The following is a 17,267-nucleotide window of genomic DNA, read 5'->3' as shown; positions in this document are numbered from 1 at the left end:
CACACAGCAAGGCTCTTGTTCACAGGCTGCAAAGATCGATGAATCCTAAGATCAGCAGGTCAGCTGCTACCTCCAGTCCAGAGAACTGGAGGTCAGATGAACAGGAGCCAGCTACAGGATCCAGAGTGAGCAAAAACCCACTGGCCCTGCCAGAATGTCCACTTATGCAGCCACATGCTCAAAGAAACTGCCTTTTAACTGACTGGCTACTCACAGCGGGTCCCATTATGGAGGTGATCACATTATATCATCTCATCATGGAAGTGATCACATCATATGACTGCCAAACTACTGAGAATCATGGCCTAGCCAAGTTGACACACAATCTTAACCATCACACTCATCAAAAGACTTTACCACGAGAGTAAAAAACAACCTACAGACTGGCAAAGACATACTTGATAAGGGTCTAATCTCTGAAATATATAGAAAACTTCAACAACTCAACAACAAAAAGACAATCAAATAAAAAAAATGGACATGGACAAAAGACATGGACAAACACTTCACCAAAGAGGACATTCAGGCAACTGACAAATACATGAAAAGAGATGCTTGTGCTCATTAGTCATTAAAAAACAAAAACAAAACTAGTCGTTAAAAAAAAAACAATTTTTTTTTTTTTAATTAGAGAGATGTAAATCAAAACAACAATGAGATACCATCTCACCTCTTCAAAATGGCAATGATCAAAAACAAAACAAAACAGAAAACAAATACTGGTGAGGTTGTGGGGGGATTAGAACTTAACATTGTTGGTGGGATTGTGAAACGGTACAATGACCGTGGAAACAGTATGGTGCTTCCTCAAAAGGCCAGAAATAGAAATACCTTATGATCCAGTAATTCCACTTCTAGGTATATAGCCTAGAGATATAAGAGCAGTGACATGAATAGACATATGCACATCTATGTTCATTGAAGCTTTATTCACAACAGCAAAGAGATGGAAACAACCTAAGTGCCTATCAATGGATGAATGAATAAACAAACTATGGTACACACATACACTGGAATACTATGCAACTACAAAGAATAATGAGGTATCCATGAAATATCTTACAACATGGATAAGTCTGGAAGACATTATGCTGAGTGAAATAAGTCAATCACAAAAAGACAAATATTGTATGGTCCCACTATTATAAAAAATCAAGAATAGATATACATACAGAAACAAAGTTCTTTGATGGTTACCATGCATGGGAAGGAAAGGGAGGGTGAATCACTTTCTAGATAGTAAACACTTACTACTTTTGGTGATGGGAAGGCAAGACCAAATATGGGTGAGGTCAGCACAACCTGACCAAGATAAATACACTAAGAAGTACAGGAGAAAAAGGGCCAATTTCAGTAAAGGCTATAACATACAATTTTGCAACAACAGTAAAAACAACCAAACAAACAAAACAAAGAATAATTTATAATGGCTTATAATGGATAATGGCTTACAAAGCAAGGCACAGATCATACTCTCATCTAACAGGAAGTGGCATGCCCTTGATCATATGGAATCTGAAGAAAGAGTACAACTACATGAGCAAAATATGTCCCTAATGGAGAAAAAGAAACTCTGGTGGTGCAGTGGTTAAGTACTTGGCTGCTAACCAAAAGGTTGGTATTTTGAACCCACCCAGTGGCTCTCTGGGAGAAAGATGTAGTAATTTGCTTCCGTAAAGATTTAGCCCAAAGGACTAAAGGACCATATGAATCAGAGACTCTGCCAGTCTGAGACTAGAAGAACTAGATGGTGCCCAGCTAACACCAACAACCACTCTGACAGGGACAACAACAGAATGTCCTGGACAGAGCAGGAGAAAAAAGTAGAACAGAATTCAAATTCATGAAAAAAGACCAGACTTAATGGTTTGACAGAGACTGGAGGAACTCCAAAACTATACCACCTGGACATTCTGCAAACCCAGAACTGAAATCATTCCCATAGCCCACTTTTCAGACAAAGATTAGGCAGGCGTATAAACCAAAAAATAACATATGTGAGGAACATGATTCTTAGTTCAATCAAAATACGAGACCAAATGGGCAACTCCTATCCAACACAGGATGAGAAGGCAGGAAGCTACAGAAACTGGATGGACACAAAACACCTGGGGTGGAAAGGGGGAGCATTTGATCACATTGTGGAGATTGCAACAAATGTCACAAAACAATATGTGTATAAGTTTTTGAGTGAAAAATTAACTTGAGCTGTAAGCTTTCACCTAAAGCACACACACACAAAAAAGATTATAGCCTTGGAAACCCTATGGGGCAGTTCTACTTTGTCCTATAGGGTTGCTATGAATCGGAATTGACTTGATAGCAACGGGTTTGGTTACGGTTTTAATAGAGAAAAAAAAAAAAGCCAATTCAAATATATATATATACCAATGACAATACATATTAGTTAGTTAGGTGCCGTTGAGTCAGTTCCGACTCACAGCGACCCTATGCACAACAGAATGAAACACTGCCCGGTCTTGAGCCATCCTTACAATCGTTGTTATGCTTGAGCTCATTGTTGCAGCCACTGCGTCAATCCACCTTGTTGAGGGTCTTCCTCTTTTCTGCTGACCCTGTACTCTGCCAAGCATGATGTCCTTCTCCAGGGACTGATCTCTCCTGAAAACATGTCCCAAATATGTAAGATGCAGTCTTGCCATCCTTGCCTCTAAGGAGCATTCTGGATGTACTTCCTCTAAGACAGATTTCTTCGTTCTTTTGGCAGTACATTGCCAATACCACGATTCAAAGGTGTCAATTCTTCTTCAGTCTTCATTATTCATTGTCCAGCTTTCACATGCATATGATGTGATTGGAAATGCCATGGCTTGGGTCAGGCGCACCTTAGTCTTTAAGGTGACATCTTTGCTCTTCAACACTTTGAAGAGGTCCTTTGCAGCAGATTTACCCAATGCAATGGGTCTTTTGATTGCTTGACTGCTGCTTCCGTGGCTGTTGATTGTGGATCCAAGTAAAATGAAATCCTTGACAACTTCAATCTTTTCTCCATTTATCATGATGTTGCTCATTGGTCCAGTTGTGAGGATTTTTGTTTTCTTTACATTGAGGTGCAATCCATACTGAAGGCTGTGTGGTCTTTGATCTTCATTGGTAGGTGCTTCAAATCCTCTTCACTTTCAGCAAGCAAGGTTGTGTCATCTGCATAATGCAGGTTGTTAATGAGTCTTCCTCTAATTCTGATGCCCCATTCTTCTTCATAATAGTCCAGCTTCTTGTATTATTTGCTCAGCAAACAGATTGAATAGGTATGGTGAAAGAATACAACCCTGACGCACACCTTTCCTGACTTTAAACCAATCAGTATCCCCTTGTTCTGTCTGAACAACTGCCTCTTGATCTATGTAAAGGTTCTTCATGAGCACAATTAAGTGTTCTGGAATTCCCATTCTTCGCAATGTTATCCATAATTTGTTATGATCCGCACAGTCGAATGCCTTTGCATAGTCAATAAAACACAGATAATCATCCTTCTGGTATTCTCTGCTTTCAGCCAGGATTCATCTGACATCAGCAATGATACCCCTGGTTCCATGTCCTCTTCTGAAACTGGCCTGAATTTCTGGCAGTTCCCTGTAGATATACTGCAGCAGCCATTTTTGAATGATCTTCAGCAAAATTTTGCTTGTGTGTGGTATTAATGATCAAAAAAAAATGATATTGTTTTATAATTTCCACATTCGGTTGAATCACCTTTCTTGGGAATAGGCATAAATATGGATCTCTTCCAGTCAATTGGCCAGGAAGCTGTTTTCCATATTTCTTGGCATTGATGAGTGAGCACCTCCAGCGCTGCATCTGTTTGTTGAAACATCTTAGTTGATATTCCAAACTGACAGACACATGGGGGGAATAATATATATACCAATGGTAATATCTAAGAGCCCTGGTGGCACAGTGGTTAAAAGTTCAGCTGCTAACCAAGGAGTTGGGAGTTCAAATCCACCAGCTGCTCCTTGGGAACCCTATGGGGGCAGTTCTAGTCTGACCTATAGGGTCACTATGAGTTGGAATCAGCTCAACGGCAATGGGTTTGGTTTTTGATAATATCTAAGGATTCTATTATCTGTATATATTAAAATAAATTGATGCTTTTTTTTGAAAAAAATGATGACATTGATTTCTGTGTGTGGTTAAGAATTAAGATTTTTTTATTTATATGAACTTGTGTATACTCTGTTTTGGTAAATTAAATATGATTTATAGAGAAATTGTAGCTCTACTTTCTATTATCCAGAGTACACGCTATTTTAAGGATTTCTTTAGCTGTGTAATTCCAATTTTACATGATTTTATAGCATATATCTCATGATGGGGCAGAGGTGACTCCGAACAAGTTGTAAGCACATCTAGAGATTGGGATTCTATACTTTGTGTATAAAGGAGACAGTGTGAGCATAGGGTGTATGTGTAAGAGACAGAGAGACGAGATAGATAAGGAAAGAGATTGTGAAAAGAGTACAAGAATGTGCACCCCACTCCCAAGATAGAAACATGGAAGCTATGAAGATCTCCTTTTCTTGTAAATTTCTATAAAACTGCAAAACCAAAAATGAAAGAAAACAAGGGGGTCATGGGCTATTGAGCTAAATTTGACATTTCAGTGCATGGAACTTTAGAACCCCTTAATTTGTTCCTGAATAAACTCTGCATCCCAACATCAGTGAATGACCTTTGGTGACCGGCACATTTCTCTCTCTTCCACAGGCCCCCGTACTACTTCCAACAACTGCTTTACAGAAACTGCTCACTAAATAGACAGGGTCATGGGGATGTGCATGTTTTTAAAAAAGTAATCAAACAATTCTCCTATCTGTTAAGACCTATGGGCAGAAATTATATTTACAAAAGAGTCCATTCACTTATACTAGTAGATGAGGCCCATTCCAGTTCAAAGTTCGATTCGGTGCCTTAATAAAACCGATGTTAATTAAAAAACAATTTTTTTTTAGATCAGTGAATAAGAAAGTACATTTTTAAAACTCAATTACTTATCCTTTTTCATATTTTAATCTGATTTTTGTTCTTTATAGGATTTATACTTCTGGAGGTCAAAATCTCTCAAGTTTGATTACATAGACTAGCCAGAAAAATTTAGGAAATTTTCCTTTATAAATATTTGGTGGCAATAAGAGATACTTTTAAAATTTTAGTTGAAAAGCAAGCTTCACATACCTTTTTACAAGGCTGCAGCAGTTTTAAAATTTGAGATGTAATTTTAACAAAAACCCTAATATTACCAGAAATATAACGTTCTTTCTAGCTAACTTAAAATTAAATGTCAAAAGAAGGTTTTAAATAAAAATCTTTAATCAATATTGTTTTTAGTTCCAAAAATTTGCCATGGAAAGGCATGAAAAAGATTAAAAGATAGACTTGTTAAGCAACAGACCTTTTTTTGTACAGATACAGGAAATACTCCCTCTTTGCCCATATATTGCTTGTAATAGAGCTGATTATCTAGAATACGCAAATTAAGCAGTGGCTTTGTTGTCTAGTATTTTAAGAGTCATCAAATACATTTTTCATTTTTTCTCCATTTACATTTCTTATTTCACATACCATTTGTAATAATTTTATTCAATGTCCCTTGTGGGGGACAAGGAATATATATCGACTGTGGTAACGTTTTCTCTTCTTTTGGCAGCACAGTTCCCTTAGCTTCTCCATGTTCACTAGTATCTCTGAGGATCTGAGGCAAAACAATGAAATCCTTTAAGAAACATACTTTCCATACAATTTTATGAATGTACTAAACCATCAAATCTCATAATTTATATTATTACTGTCAATATGGGAAATTACGCACACAAAAGAAGATTCATGCTTTGTATTAATAGACATTGTCTGGCATTTGGGAATGTGAGTGGAGTGTATTTTGATGGGCATCTTGATTTATCTTTATAAACCCTAAGTTTCTGCCATTTTCATTTATCATTTATGCAAGCTTAATAAGTGAGCCTGTAGAGTGAGCAGAATAATTAAGTGTCCCTTTTCAGTCTACCTTCCAAAGATAACTCACCAAAACTTGTAGAATGAAAATATAACTAAATTGGAAATAAGGGAAAAATAATTTTATTTGGACTTAATTCATTTGAAATATTATATAAATGAAAGAAAAGTGAAAAATACATAGGTCAGACCTTCAGATATTCAAGGTCCATTGCTTCCACTCATATTTATATGTAACATATCTAGAAAGTTCATGGATGTACCTCAGTCTTCCAGGCCTTTTAATGGTAGTTTGTCTAATTATGAGACTTTAGAGTGGGAAAAAAGAAATATTTGATGTCGGTCAACATTGAGAGGCTTCCCTTAGGGTTGCAGCCCTGGTGGCACACTGGTTAAGGCACTTGACTGCTAAGCAAAAGGTTGGCAGTTCAAAACTACCAGCAGCTCCACAGGAGAAGGATGGAGCAGTCTGTTTCCATAGAGATTTACAGCCTTGGAAACACTATGGGGCTGCTATGAGTTGGAATCAGCTTCACAGCAGTGGGTTTGGTCTGGTCCTCTAGGGTAAAACAAAACAAAAAAAGAGTAGAGTAAACCCTGGAGTAGGAATTCCCAAATGTGCCTCATGGTCACCATGATGTGTATATGTGTGTGTGCATGCACACGCAGACATCAACACTGGGTGTTCTGATAATATTTTATTTGAGTGCAGTGACAGAGAATATCACATTGTCACAGGAAATCATAAAAAAGTCTAGAGAGCATGGAGTGATGAAGGAAAGGGGGAGGTAACATTTAATGACTAGGGAGATGGGCACCACAGCAGCTGATGGCTAAAAATTAATTATGTACCTTTTCAAGGTCAAAGTTCTTCAAACCTGATCATGATTACCTGTTGGAGCTCTAGTGTAGACAATTGGTCCGGAAAATTTGTCACTGTCCAAACATGCTAAGGTAATGACACAAAAGGTGAATTTTGATTAGGGCGAAGGGTCGTATAGGGTAAAACCACATTATTTTAAATTTTATTATTTCAGAATTTATAAGTTAACATAGGCTAGGAAGAAGTCTTCACAGATTAATAAATTTATTAGGATCAAGGACAAATATTTTAAATATTTAAAACAAGGGCTCTTCTGGCACCAAAGAAATGTAGAAACACCTATTCTAAAAATAGAAAAAAATTATAATTCTAATTATGAACAATTATTATTTATTAAAACGAGACCAGCAAAAGATCTAATGACTTAACGCATACATTCAGAAAAAAAAAAAAAAAAAAAAACTTGGGTCTCTTCAAAATATACAACACAACATTTTAATTAATTTAGATTGTCTTCACCTCTGTGAATTTAATTATCGACTTCTTCCTGGATGTGGCAATCAAAAATAAGCTACATTTCTACTGTTACTAAAATCTGCCCTCTTTAGCTCCAAAATGCTCTAGTCAACTCTTTTCATCTGCTCCAAAATCACCTTCCGCTCATTTCCTAAGATCCATTAAAATTGCAAATTTCAAAATTACCACTTCTCATTTTTTAACTAGATATATAAAAGAAACTTCATTAAACTTTACAAACAAATTTTAAGATCAGATTGATTTTTACACCACATATTAAGTTATAGTTTTAAGTTTTTACCTCAGTAGATTTTGGGGGTGGTTGATCCTCCGAATGTTCATTTATCGATTCTGTGTTGTACATGCTAAGAGTTAAAAGGAAAAATAATTTGAAAGAAAAACAAGGCTTTAATTCCACCTAAGGTCCTCGGGTGGCATAAGGGGTTTTTGAGCAGCTACTAACCTAAAGGTTGGTAGTCTGAACCCACCCAGTGGTACCACAGAAGAAAGGCCTCGCAATCTACTTTCATAAAGATTATAGTCAAGAAAACCCTATGGAGCAGTTCTACTCTGAAACACAAGGGGTCGTCATGAGTTGGAATCAAGTCAACGGCAATAGGGTCTCTTTTATATATGTATCTATCTGAAAGTGAATATGATTAAGTGAGATTCAATTTTAATAATTTTTATCATAGTTGTACCATATCCAAGTCAGATATCTTCAATCAAAAAAGCTCCAAATACTCATTTTAAAACTATTAACCAAAGTCATGTACAAAACTTTTAAAAACCATTATTACACAGAAATTTAACACTTCTCAATAGTTCATAATGGTGAGCCATCTCTTTACTGCATATATCAGAAAACTCAGTTCTTTATTTCATTCACTGAAATGGCATGTTTGAGATAACTTCCACTGCTAATTTACTCTATTTTTAGTCACACACCTGCATAAAAGACTATGGGAAAATTAAAACTGAAATATGATCAACCACATAAATACCTACATCTATAAGTTACTGATACTTGCTATCTTTTTACGTTGTCCATTTGAAATGTCTACAGGTCTAACATTTAAACATTTCTATAAGGTTTTGTTCTGAAAAAGGTTGAACTACCTAATCAACATAGAGAAAACAAAAATCCTCATAACTGGACCAATAAGCACTATCATGATAAATGGAGAAAATACTGAAGTTGTCTAGGATTTCATTTTACTTGGATCCACAATCAATGCCCATGGAAGCAACTGTCAAGAAATCAAACAACACATTACATTGGAAAAATCAGCTGCAAAAGACCTCTTTAAAGTGTTAATAAGTGAAGACATCACTTTGAAGACTAAGGTGCGCCTGACCTAAGCTGTGGTGTTTTCAATTGCCTCATAAGCCTGCAAAAGCTGGACAACGAATAAGGAAGACAAAAGAAGAATTGATGTCTCTGAATTATGGCACTGGCCAAGATACTGAATGTACCACGGACTGCCAGAAGAACGAGCAAATCTGTCTTGGAAGACTTACAACCAGAATGCCCCTTAGAAGCAAGAATGGCAAGACTTGGTCTCATGTACTTTGAATATATTATCAGGAGGGACCAGTCCCTGGAGAAGGGCATCAAAGGCATCATGCTTGGTAAAGTACAGGGTCAGTGAAAAGAGGAAGACCCTCAATGACATGGAATGACACAGTGACTGCAACGATGGACTGAAACATAGCAACGATTGTGAGGATGGTGCAGACTGGGCAGTGTTTCATTCTGTTGTACATAGGGTTGCTGTGAGTCAGAACTGACTGGACAGCAATGGGTTTGGTTTGGTTTAGGTTTATGCCTAGTGACTAAAAGCAAGGGCTTTGAAACTGTGATAGGTATGTATTTCATTCTCCTCTTTATCATTTCATAAATATGGGAAGTGCTTTATCTTCTTATGCCTCAGTTTCCTTATCTGTAAAATAATGATATCGATAATGCTTAATTCATTCATTATTATAAGGGTTAAATGATATAATAGGTAACACAAGTTGGACTATTTGAAATATTTAATAATAAATTAATTGAATAATCTCATACAATTTTCACAGCTTTTTTATGGAGTAGTTACCATCATTTTCCCCATTGGACAGATGTAGAAATTGAGACCCTTGTTAGGTTGTTGTTGTTAGGTGCCATCGAGTCGGTTCTGACTCATAGCGACCCTATAAACAACAGAACGAAACACTGCCTGGTCCTGCGCCATCCTTACAATCGTTGTTATGCTTGAGCTCATTGTTGCAGCCACTGTGTCAATCCACCTTGTTGAGGGTCTTCCTCTTTTCCGCTGACCCTGTACTCTGCCAAACATGATGTCCTTCTCCAAGGACTGATCCCTCCTGACAACATGTTCAAAATATGTAAGATGCAGTCTTGCCATCCTTGCCTATAAGGAGCATTCTGGCCGCACTTCTTCCAAGACAGATTTCTTCGTTCTTTTGGCAGTCCATGGTACACTCAATATTCTCCGCCAACACCACAATTCAAAGGCGTCAACTCTTCTTTGGTCTTCCTTATTCATTGTCCAGCTTTCAAATGCATATGATGTGACTGAAAATACCATGGCTTGGGTCAGGCGCACCTTAGTCTTCAGGGTGACATCTTTGCTCTTCAACACTTTGAAGAGGTCCTTTGCAGCAGACTGGCCCAATGCAATGTGTCTTTTGATTTCTTGACTGCTGCTTCCATGGCTGTTGATTGTGGATCCAAGTAAAATGAAATCCTTGACAACTTCAATCTTTTCTCTGTTTATCATGATGTTGCTCATTGGTCCAGTTGTGAGGATTTTTGTTTTCTTTATGTTCAGGTGTAATCACATGAAGGCTGTGGTCTTTGATCTTCATTAGTAAGTGCTTCAAGTCCTCTTCACTTTCAGCAAGCAAGGTTGTGTCATCTGCATAATGCAGGTTGTTAATGAGTCTTCCTCCAGTCCTGACGCCCCATTCTTCTTCATATAGTCCAGCTTCTCATATTATTTGCTCAGCAAACAGATTATGCAGGTATGGTGAAAGAATACAACCCTGACGCACACCTTTCCTGACTTTAAACCAATCAGTATCCCCTTGTTCTGTCTGAACAACTGCCTCTTGATCTATGTAAAGGTTCTTCATGAGCACAATTAAGTGTTCTGGAATTCCCATTCTTCGTAATGTTATCCATAGTTTGTTATGATCCACACAGTCGAATGCCTTTGCACAGTGTCAATAAAACACAGGTAAACATCCTTCTGGTATTCTAAGCTTTCAGCCAGGATTCATCTGACATCAGCAATGATATCCCTGGTTCCACGTCCTCTTCTGAAACTGGCCTGGATTTCTGGCAGTTCCCTGTAGATATACTGCAGCAGCCATTTTTGAATGATCTTCAGCAAAATTTTGCTTGTGTGTGATATTAATGATATTGTTCTATAATCTCCACATTCGGTTGGATCACCTTTCTTGGGAATAGGCTTAAATATGGATCTCTTCCAGTCAGTTGGCCAGGAAGCTGTCTTCCATATTTCTTGGCATAGAAGAGTGAGCACCTCCAGTGCTGCATCTGTTTGTTGAAACATCTCAGTTGATATTCCATCAATTCCTGGAGCCTTGTTTTTCGCCAATGCCTGCAGAGCAGCTTGGACTTCTTCTTTCAGTACGATCGGTTCCTGATCATATGCCACCACTTGAAATGGTTGAACATCAACTAGTTCTTTTTGGTATAATGACTCTGTGTGTTCCTTTCATCTTCTTTTGATGCTTCCTGCTTCGTTTAATATTTTCCCATGGAATCCTTCACTATTGCAACTTGAGGCTTGAATTTTTTCTTCAGTTCTCTCAGCTTAAGAAACACTGAGCATGTTCTTCCCTTTTGGTTTTCCACCTCCAGCTCTTTGCACATGTCATTATAGTACTTTACTTTGTCTTCTCGAGAGGCCCTTTGAAATCTTCTGTTCAGTTCTTTTACTTCATCAATTCTTCCTTTTGCTTTAGCTGCTCGACGCTCAAGAGCAAGTTTCAGAGTCTCCTCTGACATCCATCTTGGCCTTTCCTTTCTTTCCTGTCTTTTCAGTGACCTCTTGCTTTCTTCATGGATGATGTCCTTGATGTCATTCCACAACTCGTCTGGTCTTTGGTTGCTAGTGTTCAGTGCGTCAAATCTATTCTTGAGATGGCCTCTAAATTCAGGTGGGATATACTCAAGGTCATATTTTGGCTCTCGTGGACTTGCTCTGATTTTCTTCAGTTTCAGCTTGAACTTGCATATGAGCAATTGATGGCCTGTTCCACAGTCAGCCCCTGGCCTTGTTCTGACTGATGATATTGAGCTTTTATGTCGTCTCTTTCCACAGATGTAGTCAATTTGATTTCTGTGTGTTCCATCTGGCAAGGTCCATGTGTATAGTCGTTGCTACATTGGTGAAAGAAGGTATTTGCAATGAAGAAGTCATTGGTCTTGCAAAATTCTGTCATTTGATCTCCGGCATTGTTTCTATCACCAAGACCATATTTTCCAGCTACTGATCCTTCTTCGTTTCCAACTTTCGCATTCCAATTGCCAGTAATTATCAATGCGTCTTGATTGCATGTTCAAGCAACTTCAGATTGCAGCAGCTGATAAAAATCTTCTATTTCTTCATCTTTGGCCCTAGTGGTTGGTGCGTAAATTTGAATAATAGTCACATTAACTGGTCTTCCTTGTAGACGTATTGATATTATCCTATCACTGACAGTGTTGTACTTCAGGATAGATCTTCTTTTTGACGATGAATGCAACGCCATTCCTCTTCGAGTTGTCATTCCCAGCATAGTAGACTATGTGATTGTCTGATTCAAAATGGCCAATACCAGTCCATTTCAGCTCACTAATGCCTAGGATATTGATGTTTATGCATTTCATTTCATTTTTGATGATTTCCAATTTTCCTAGATTCATACTTTGTCATTCCGGTTCTGGTTATTCATGGATGTTTGCAGGTGTTTCTTCTCATTTTGAGTGGTGCCACATCAGCAAATGAAGGCCCCGAAAGCTTTAGTCCATCCACATCATTAACGTCGACTCTACTTTGAGGAGGCAGCTGTTCCCCAGTCATCTTTTGAGTGCCTTCCAACCTGGGGGGCTCGTCTTCCAGCACTATATCAGATAATGATCCGCTGCTATTCATAAGGTTTTCACTGGCTAATGCTTTTCAGAAGTAGATTGCTGGGTCCTTCTTCCTAGTCTGTCTTAGTCTGGAAGCTCAGCTGAAACCTGTCCTCCATGGGTGACCCTGTTGGTATCTGAATAGTGGTGGCATAGCTTCCAGCATCACAGCAATACACAAGCCCCTACAGTAGGACAAACTGACAGACACATGGGGGATTGAGACCCTAGGAAGGGTAAATAAATAATTTTCCCAAAGTCACACAGCTAGCAAGAGGTAGAGCTGGAATTTGAACCAAATACTCTTTATTATTACACAAAGTAATAAATGTAAACTTCTTACCACAATGCTTAGCATAGATGCCTAGCAAAAAGTGATAGTTATTTTGGTTAGAGGAGCCCTGGTGGCACAGTGGTTAAGAACTACAGCAGCTAACCAAAAGGTCGGCAATTAGAATCCAGCAGCTGCTCCTTGGCAACCTATGGGGCAATTCTACTCTGCCCTAAAGTGAGTTGGAATAGATTTGATGGCAACAGGTTATTTTGGTTATTATTTGTCTTATTTTTTGTCTTAAAGTGCAGAGACACAAGGCTACTGATAAGTGAGACCATCTGGGTAGGGGTGGAGTAAAGCAGTAGGCAGCAGACCAATGACAGCAGAAATCTTTTCTTCTAGGTGAGTATGGCTCTCACCCTTGCTTTACATTAGAGCATTTTAATCACATGATGAATGAAGTTTTGTTGTATGCTTGAAATAGATTCTTTAAGAAGACATAGGTTCTACCAGATCTGGAAGGGGTGTCCAGTACAAAGTTTAAAAGGTTGTTCAACTTTCTCTACATAGGTAGTGCCACACTTTTTATCAGAACTCACAGAAGCCCTATTTTTATTCAATTTGGCAGAAGATATAGATAGGGAAATGTCTGATATCCCTGAAACAAAAAATAGGTTGCTTTCATTAAAAAAATGAATGCCACTTAATATCTGCCTTTTGAGTGTGCATATTTGTGTGATATACAGTGCTTACATTATGTGTTATTGATTGAATTGTGTACTCCCCAAAATTTATGTTGAAGTCCTAACCACTGGTACCTGTGACCATGACATTGTTTGGAAATAGGGTCTTTGAAGATATAATCAGTTAAGTAACACGAGGTCATCCTGGAGTAGGGTGGGCCACAATCTAATCCAATATGAGTGCTGTCCTTATAAAAGAGGAGAACAAGACACAGAGAGACACACAGGGAAGATGGCCATGTGAAGATGCATCTACAAGCCAAGGCACAACAAAGAAATGCATGGCTCTACCGTAAGCTGGAAGAAACAAGGAAGGGTTTTCTTCTGGAGCAGAGCAAGTATGGCCCTGACAACACCCTGAATTTGGACTTTTAGCCTCCAGAACTGTGAGACAACAAATTTCTGTTCTTATAAGCCATCCTGTTTGTGGTATTTTGTTATGGCTGCCCTAACAAACTAATACAGCATGAAACAACTTTGATTTCCTTTAATATGAATGAGAATAAAACATCTTCATCCCTTTTTAAAAAAATAAAGGATATTTTTCTTCACAGGTAGTAGAGGTTCTTATATAGACAAATGGTTCGATCAAAGTCTAACCCTTTTCTACTGCTATCAAATAAGAAAGCATATGATGTATTTTACTGGGTAGTCACCTATAATAAGAATAGGAACTCTGCACAACTTTTTTCTCTCTATTGCGATATAACAGTATCAGTCAGGGTTCTCCAGAGAAACAGAACCAATAGGGGATGTTGCTGTTGTTGTTAGGAGCTGGTGAGTCAATTCCAACTCATATTGACCCTATGTACAGCAGAACACTGCCTGGTTTTCACCATCCTCACAATTGTTGCTGTGTTTAAGCCTGTTGTTGCAGCCACTGTGTCAATCCCTCTCTGACCCTCTACTTTAGCAAGTGTCTTACGTTGAGTTCTCTAGAGAAGCAAAACCAGTAAAGTGTATAAATATATATAAGAGAGATTTATATCAAGGAAATGGCTCATGCGGTTGTAGAGGCTGAAGCGTCCCAAGTCCACGGATCAGAATAGAGGCTTCTGCTGATTCACGTAGCTGCAGGGGCTGGTGAACACAAGATTGACAGGTCAGACAGCAGAGCTCTTGCTCAAGGCTGCAAACATCGAAAAGTCCAAAGTTAGGCAGGCAAGACAGCAGATAAGCTGCTAGCTCAAGTCCCACAGACTGGAGGTCAGATGAATAGGAGCCAGCTGCAGGATCCAGAGCGAGCAAAAACCCACGAGTCTTGCCAGAATGTCCACTTACATTCAATGCAGGCCACATGCTCAAGGAAACTCTCTTTCAACTCTTTGGCTACTCACAGCAGATCCTATTATGGAGGTGATCACATTACATACAACTGCCAAACCACTGAGAATTATGGCCCAGCCAAGTTGACACAGAACCTTAACCATCACAACAAGCATGATGTCCTTCTCCAGGCACTGGTCCCTCCTGAAAACAGGTCCAAACTGCGTGAGATGAAGTCTTGCCATCCTTGCTTCTAATGAGCATTCTGGCTGTACTTCTTCCAAGACAGATTTGTTTGTTCTTCTGGAAGTACATGGTATATTCAATATTCTTGGCCAGCACTATAATTCAAAGGGATCTATTCTTCTTTGGTTTTCCTTTTGGAGGGTATATAGAAGACAGAAAGATACACAGAGAAAGAGATTAAGATCAATTTATTTTAAGGAATTGGCTTATGTAATGGTGGGGCTGGCAAGTCCAAAATCTGTAGAGCAGGCCAGTAGGTTGGAAATTCAGGTAAGATTTGATGTTGTAGTCTGGAGTCAGAAATCGGTAGGGCAGGCCAGCAAGCTGGAAATGTGGCAGGATTTCTATGTTGCAGTGTTGAGGCCGAGTTCCTTCCTTCTTTGGGAAGCCTCAGTTTTCGCTCTAAGGCCTTCAACTGACTAGAGGGGGCCCACCCCCATTATGGAGGATAGTCTGCTTTACTTAAAGTCAACTGACTGTAAATGTTAATCACGTCTAAATACCTTTATGGCAACATCCAGGCTAGTGTTTGATCAAGCAGCTGGGTACTGTAGCCTAGCCTAGTTGACACATAAAATTAACCATCACAAACACATATATAGGAAAGTTCACAAGTGATAATTGTATAGTTCTCTGATTTTTAACAAAGTGAACACACCTGAATGGCCTGCGCCTAGCTCAAGAAACAAAACATTACCAGCACCCTAGAAAACAACCAAACCAAACCCACTGCTGTCGAGTGGATTCCGACTCATAGCGACCCTATAGGACACAGTAGAACTGCCACATAAGGTTTCCAAGGAGCACCTGGTGGATTCAAATTGCTGACCTTTTGGTTATCAGCCATAGCTCCCTAGAGGCTTCCCTTATATCCCCTTTTTAGTCACTAAACATCTCCTCAAGGGTAGCTACTATCCTAATTTCTCACACCCACAGATGAATTTTGTTTTCAAACATTCTGTAAATGAAACCATATGGTATATACTCCTTATCTGGCTTTTTTTTTTCATTTAACATTATTTTTGCATTCCACGCTCTTGCATATACTTTAATTCCCTCTCATGGCTGTATAGTATTCTACTCCATGAATATACCATAATTTATCTATTCTATTTAAGGGGCACTTTTGTTATAAATAGCACTATGAATATTTGTGTACATGTGGTGCTATGAAGAGCAGCCCTGGTGGCACGGGTGAAGTGCTTCGCTGCTGACCATAAGGTTGGTGGTTAGAATCCACCAGCGGCTCTGCAGGAGAAAGATGTGGCAGTCTGCTTCTGTAAAGATTACTGCCTTGGGAATCCTATGAGGCAGTTCTATCCTGTCCTATAGGGTTGCTATGAGTTGGAATCGACTAGATGGCAATGGGTGGTGGTGGTAATGCTATGAATATTTGTGCACATGTGTTCTACTGTTTTATGACAGGAGTTGATGCCAAACGATTTTCCAATTTACTCTACATTTATCAATTCACTAGATTTCCAGTTCCTTATGTCCTTACTACCCTTGGTATTGTCTTTTTCCTTTTAACTATTTTGGGGATTTTGCATTGTGGATTTAGTTTGCATTTTCTTGATGACTAATGAGCTTGAACAGTTTTTCAAGTATTTAATGACAACCTGAGTATGTCCTTTTTAGCACAGTGTCTGCTATACTCTCTTGCTCATTTATTTTTTATATTGTATTGGCTTCTTTTTTCTTATTAATTTGTTGGAATTCTTCATGTGTTCTAAACATGAATCTTGTCATATATATAAATTGCAACTATCTTCTCCCATTCCATGGCTTGCCTTTTCACTCTGATGATGCCTTTTAACGAACAGTTTTTAATTTAGTTCAGTTTATCCTTTATGGTTAAAGCTTTTACTGTTTTGGAAATCTTCGCTTACCATGAGGTCATAAAGGTATTCTCCTATGTATTCTTCTAGAAGCATCATTGGCTTGCCTTTTATATTTAGGTATATGGTCCACATGTGGTATGATTTTTCATGTATGGTATGAGGAAGGGATCAGAATTCATTTTTCCTATATGGATATCTAATTTACCCAGCACCATTTATTAAAAAGATCATGCTTTACCTACTGCATTGCGATGTCACCATTGTAAGTTAACCAACCCGTTGCCACCAGGTTATAAATTAGGTGACCATATATATGTGAATCTATTTTTGGACTCTATTCTGTTCCACTGGCCCATATGTCTCTCCTTATGCCAACATTACACCGGTGCTTATAAAATAGGTATTGATATCTGGTAGTGTAAGTTCTCCAGTTTTTTTC

The 17,267-nt window shown here is 38.5% G+C and overlaps 1 long non-coding RNA gene across 1 annotated transcript; it reads right to left on the bottom strand.

Annotated features, from left to right (window-relative positions):
* Positions 1 to 5,526: 5,526 nt before the first annotated feature.
* Positions 5,527 to 7,680, bottom strand: LOC111750765 (uncharacterized). Its single transcript, XR_010322188.1, has 3 exons — positions 7,614 to 7,680; positions 6,866 to 6,922; positions 5,527 to 5,713 (listed from the first exon to the last, which is right to left on the bottom strand). It is a non-coding gene; the product is annotated as an uncharacterized LOC111750765 (long non-coding RNA).
* Positions 7,681 to 17,267: the final 9,587 nt, after the last annotated feature.

Source organism: Loxodonta africana, chromosome 5 (assembly GCF_030014295.1).
Source record: "Loxodonta africana isolate mLoxAfr1 chromosome 5, mLoxAfr1.hap2, whole genome shotgun sequence".
Lineage (NCBI taxonomy): Eukaryota > Metazoa > Chordata > Mammalia > Proboscidea > Elephantidae > Loxodonta > Loxodonta africana.
The sequence above is the reverse complement of the archived record's forward strand: the minus strand, read 5'-3'. Positions and strand labels throughout refer to the sequence as shown.